This window comes from Pygoscelis adeliae, unplaced genomic scaffold, assembly GCF_000699105.1.
Source record: "Pygoscelis adeliae isolate BGI_AS28 unplaced genomic scaffold, ASM69910v1 Scaffold693, whole genome shotgun sequence".
Lineage (NCBI taxonomy): Eukaryota > Metazoa > Chordata > Aves > Sphenisciformes > Spheniscidae > Pygoscelis > Pygoscelis adeliae.
In genome coordinates, this window is record NW_008824488.1 from 44,808 (window position 1) to 50,807 (window position 6,000).

Genomic DNA, 6,000 nt, shown 5'->3' on the forward strand with positions numbered 1-6,000 from the left:
CGCAGTATTTACTGGAGGCCGTTCAGGTCTGTAAGCGAGAGCTGGATTGCATTGGAACCTCCACACCAAGGGTTTCCAGCCCAGGGAATCCTTAGACCCTAGACAAGGTTCACAGAGCAGCCGGAGGTACATGAAAGAAGAAAACTGAGTGTATTAAGAACAGCTTAATAAAACAGCTTGCCATTCTGGAAAACTTTTTAGGGACAACAGCTCAGGCAGAATTTAAAAACCACAGCCTTTAAGCTATACTGAAAAGTAAGAATTCATTTAAATACTACTTATGCAAGAATGCCTAAGAATCCCAATATTGTGAGCTAGCTCAAAGTCTCTCTAAAAGAAAGGAGTAAGGCTACTCTTAAATTACACCAGGTGGATTTCACTGAATACTGAGGCACTCCAGCTCAGACTTCAAGCACCATTCCAATAATAGTCTTATAAAAAACGCTGAATGGGTACAGTCAGCTAGAACTCTCAGTTAAAAATAAATATTTTAAATGACTTCCAACATACCCACTTTACTGTGTTCCTCGCCAATCTGCAGGTTTCCAATTACTTGATTTTCTTTTTTTTTTTTTTTAAAGTTATTTTTCTTTCACCCATCAGGTTAAAAAGCCACTCAGACAGAAAGAAAAGCTGGTTAATTACAGCTAGAAAACTGGCTGTACACAAACTGCCAGCAAATGTACAGTTAGAGAGCGCTTGTGGAAAAAATCTGTCAGTTTGGCATCTTAGGCATTATATGCAACAAACAGATAATTCACCTTTTCAGACCCAATCAGGGTAACGTTGCTTTTATAGCCAAGATGTTATTTTGAGCAGTTTTACCAGCTCTCCTATGTCAGGCTGCTCACGCAGAGCAAGACGAGACATTTAATACGTTAAAATTAAAGCAAGTGATTAAACACAGCAACACTGGGTTACAACTTATAAAACAGGAATAGTGAAATATCAGAAGCTGACAGTGGTTTCTGACCTAGTTTTAACTGGAGAACAGTCAAAGAGCTGAAAAGACTGAGGCGAGGCTGAAGGTGCTGAAATTCCAGTACTGGAGCTTGAAGTGCTGGGGAACAGGATTACAGCGAAAGCCCTCAGACATTCAAACTACCGACGAAGCTTCACAGAAAACAAAGAACTTAGGGTTCAAGAACTTTAGTTCAACATCAAGTGACATCCTGGGGAGGAGGGACGAGAGGGTTTAAGCAAGACGGCGATGAAGTAACAGAGGCGTTGCAGGACCTCCTCGCCGTCTTGCTGAATGGTGGCTACGGGGCAGCGAGAAGCCAAGGCTAGGAGGAGATAATCTCAAGTTCTGAAACAGAGGAAGAAGTAATTTTAAAACAGCACGTGTGTGTATTTTTGAAGACATTTTAGTTGCTCTTCTTCTGAGAACGCGAATGTGCTGTCAAACAGCTGTGCTCATTTGCATAACAAGAGAAAAATTAAAACCCCATTACACAAGTGAACTGCAAGTACTTGGGCACTGAGGGCTACCTAGAGATACAGGCGGGCTGGTGCAGGAAAGAAGAGTGATCCCATCCCCGTAAGCTGTCCACGTGTCTCCCTCCTGCTCCCCTATTCTGCTGATCCAGGGTCGAATATATTTCCACCAGGCAGCTACATGCTGGTTTTAAGCCTCATTAAGAAGCAGTATGTTGCTGGCCTGACATGTCAGATTTTTAAGTGACCTTTGTACCGAGAACAGCGTTACCAAGCTGCTAAGAACAGGAAAAAAAAAAAGTTGGTTTCCATGATTAGGAGAGGTACGTTCTGGCTGTTTGCATTTATTTTAGTTCAAAAAAACCTACCTGTCAGTAAACCAAGCCATAAAAAAAAAAAAGAGAGCAATTCTCTCTGAAGGGCAGCTGTGACGGCATCAGCACTGTTAGCCATTCTTAACATTGTACTTATCACAGAAGGTAAACAGAAGTGACTATCAGTTAATGAACAACACAACCCTAAGGCTGAATTTAAAAGAGTGTTTTCTCCACTGCAATCTTTTAATGAAAATACAGCAATTCTACCTCACTGAATTTGCTTACGAAAGTCTAATTTATTTTAGGACATATTAAGACACCAGGGCTGATTCACTTGCCTATGTGCTCATAAGATGGCTTAAACAAGCTGCTGAAACATCAGTATGATCCTTATCTTCCACACAGCTTTACTACTTTTCTTGCAAGAGGAAAATATAGAAAGGCAATTTAGAGATCAGATTGACTAACTCGTCCAACCATCCCAGAACAAATCTCACCTAACACACACACACTGCTGAGCCTAGGAAAACAAGCCTGGACCAGTTTTCTCCTTGTGCCCAACTATATCCTATTGACACTTAAAGGGAAGCGTAATTGCTAGTCTGCCAAAGTTCTACTTAAGACAATCTTCAGACGTTCCTCACAGAGTCAGAGCCAGCCCTGCTGGAAGAGGCTACAATAAACCAGTCAGTAGAGCCTGGATCCTAAAGGAATCCCAGAGAAATCCAACCACCAACACCCCACGAGCCAGATCAACCTCCAAAGCTAAAGCAAGATGCTCAGACACAGCTTCTTTTGGCTTTCAGGCAAACAGAGGTGCTCCAGTGCTGAACAGGACTCTGGGAACACAACCCAACAGAAACTCAGTATTCAACGGGGATGCCACCGAGTCACTAAAATTTCCTACTGTCTCACCATCTTCATGGGGCAGTTAGTGATAAAGTAATCACAAACGCCAGGTTTTTTTCCATCATCAAGGGATGCTGCCCACAAAAAAAATCCAGCTGAAAGTATCAAACAAGACAACCCCACTAGATTTTCTACCATGTTATAACCTCGGCATGTTACCTACCCTCCGCTAACACAGCACTGCCAACAGCCTCCTCGCAAACACCATCTTCCAGAGGTGCTTGCTTTCTCCGATAGAAAAGTGAAGGCAGCTGCCTGAAGAAGCCACTACCGAGTTAAACGAGGTGCTCCCTTTCCTTCAGCGAGAAGCACAGAACCCGCACTGTTTCAGCTACATCTTTATTTGCACTGCCAGGCTGGTTGGTAACAAACCCGCTCCAAAAATAAAGCGACAAACAGTAAAAGAAAGAACATACTCTTCTAAACTGGCAAAAATCTACCTCAAAAAAAAAAAGCCAGATGTTTCTTTGCTCTGTGCAAGGACACCTGTGAAAGTTCAGGTTACGACAAATTCCAAAAATGAACATGAAAAATTTTCAGATAAGAACAGTAAAAACATACTACCTCTGCTGACTAAATAGATTGACCACAGAGCTGCAAAAAGACTCCCTGGGTCCAAGCCCAAGAGCCCCAAGAGATTTCACACATTAAGATAGAGAATCTCTCTTGCCTGACAGAGTGAGTCGAGGCAGTTAATCTAATTCATACATGCAAAAGAAGTGGTATGGCCACTGAGCTGGCACTTAATTGTCTGACCAGAATTTTTGGTCTAAATTTAACAATCCGCCCAAGTTCTAGTTAGCTGAAACGTTTTGCTTTCTTAACTGAGCCCATCTGAGGTTAGAATAAAAGCGTGTTTCTTCCTGCTGTCAGCGTCCGTAAATATAATCTTAATGACAAGTAAAAGGCCTTTATATTGAGTTAAATGGCCTTAATTGTATGAGCGCACTAAAACTTGCGGCAAGATGCAGGCAGCACCTACATTAGATACATCTCCAGTGCAAACGATTGCAGAGATTCAGTAGGAAGGTCATGGAAACATGCCTGACACTATAATATCAAACCTTCTAGGTAATAAATCTATTCTTTTCCCTCCATGTTGAGAAACCCCAAAAGAAAGTGTTCTAGATTTTAATGCAGTAATCACCACTGTACCATTTCAATGCATTAAGAACAAAGTCCTTAAATGATTCATAAACGATTTCAGAACCACGCCGCTAGAAAAACGTTTGCAATTGGTTTTAATCATCACTACGTTCCACGTCACCTAAAGCACGTATTTCAAACAGATCTAAGATATCCCATTTACGTTCATAAAGGTTAAGTATGCTTTACTTTATCCTTTATCCATTACTACCCCCCCTTTCCCATTTCCACGCTTCTAGAGATTAAACAAAAAGCCGCTTCCTTAGCAAAGCTGTGTGTTTCGGGACCCTCCGTCAGCACGGGTCTGCTCCTAGACTCCAGGCTGGGAGAACTGGTTTATTACAATACACTTGCTTGGCTGCATCGTTCTCCTTTAGAAAACCGCACTTTATTTCTGGAATAAAGACGAGGATTGGTAGCCATCCATTACAAGTGTCAGACCATCTCTGAGGTGCATAGGACGCAGGAGCTTTCAGAAACTGCACGGCAGCCATCCTCACCTCCTCAATGGCATTAGGGAACCTGGACCCCACTAAGGCAGGAAGCATTTCAGACCTCACAGCAGGAAAAGCAAACAGGAGAAGTACCAGCAACCTCCCTACCAAAAAATCCTGACCATGAAAAGCACATAAGTACATAGATAACTAAAGGTTCTTTTTATTATTGAATATCTATTGGGAGAGAAGGAAGCAAAGCTTGAGGACAGGACCACCCCGCTCCCATCAAAACACGGCTGCCCTGGCAAGCACGCAGAGGGGAAACAGCGAGCAAGGTCACTGTCACAGGTGTCACTGAAAGCACTTTTCAAAAGAAATTGGCCAGCAGAGCTCCTACGCACTTCTTAAGAGACTATTTATGGGAGCAGAAGTTGTTCTTAATTCTGCGAGAAGCAGCAGCAGAGGTCACGATTCGGGCTTCACCGGCTCTGATGGCTGAACACCCCTGGAAGCGTGAACAGGTGCCATCAGTATTTTCAAAAATCTATTTTAATGACACAGGAACTATCGTTTCAGAGCAAAGTCCTGCTCAGCCCAGCCTGTCATCAGCAGCACCCGCATCAGACGCTGCTGAAGGGAATGAAGAAACCCGGTGACAGAAGGCTGCTCCACTCTCTGACCTGCCTCAACCTCTTCCCAGCTCCAGTCATTTTACAGCAGTTTCATTCTGAATCACGAGTTTACGCCTTCCTTTTGGGACAGCGTGCTAAAGCCCCACAAGTCAGGGAGTTAATGAGTTGCTGCGACCTAATCAGGCCTGCCACACCACACCTCCGGCAAGTGTCAGACGCACAGGGAACAACTTCAAAGGACCAGCAGACCTTACGTTCTCCCTGTGAGCAAGGGCTGCTCCCTCCTCCAGCCTCCTGGTGGAAAGGTGAGCCCAGCAAGAGCCTACTGACTTGCCTTATATGGCTTCCAAGGCACAATTTCCGCTTGCCCAAGCTCAGGCAGGGTGGAAAAATTTGCTTCCTCGCTACTCCGCCTATCCCGGGCTCTGAAAAGCATCCACTGAATCCCTGGATCTGAAAGGAATGGAAGAATTTACACTGACATATGCATGGAGCACAGCTCCCTGGAAGAGGTAAAGCCACAGCTTTGGCAACAAGCTGGGTCACCTCAAACACCGGGGGGGAGAAATGGGAGCCGAAGAGCCGATACGCAGGCAGAGATGCGTAGAGAAGTCGTAACCACAGCTTCTATTCTTTGCATACCATACGACCAATTTTTCTTGCTATTCAGATGCACTTAAGCCTTTTAAATTTCATGGCAGCAAGCTTTACAAGTTAATTATGAGTTGGGAACATTATTTCCTTTCACCGATTTATCCATAATACACTTTACTATACGCCAGGAGTTTTGTTTTCAGAATCAAATGAATACAGTCTCGGCTCTGGTTTACACACCGTTTTCTGCACAAGTCAGTACTTCCTCTGGCAGTTACTGCTAACGTTACTGAAGCCTGTCCTACCTTCTGGTCACAGTAAGGTTAATGTAATCTAGGTCCGTGACATTATCAACTTCTCTGAGCATCACAGAGAAACTCTAAGACTTACTGAACACAGAGCAACCCTCCTGCTCACTAAATGTAAATACAGCCACGTCCACAGCCCTGAATATCTGCGAGTGCAAGAAAGCTGCTGACTGAAAATGAAGCACGGTAGATGAAGTCAATTAGAAGGCTGCTTCCTCTC

The 6,000-nt window shown here is 43.8% G+C and overlaps 1 protein-coding gene across 1 annotated transcript in view; it reads right to left on the reverse strand.

Annotated features, from left to right (window-relative positions):
- Positions 1–6,000, reverse strand: part of ELL (elongation factor RNA polymerase II) — a 56,998-nt gene that overhangs the window by 39,296 nt on the left and 11,702 nt on the right. The window lies entirely within an intron of this gene.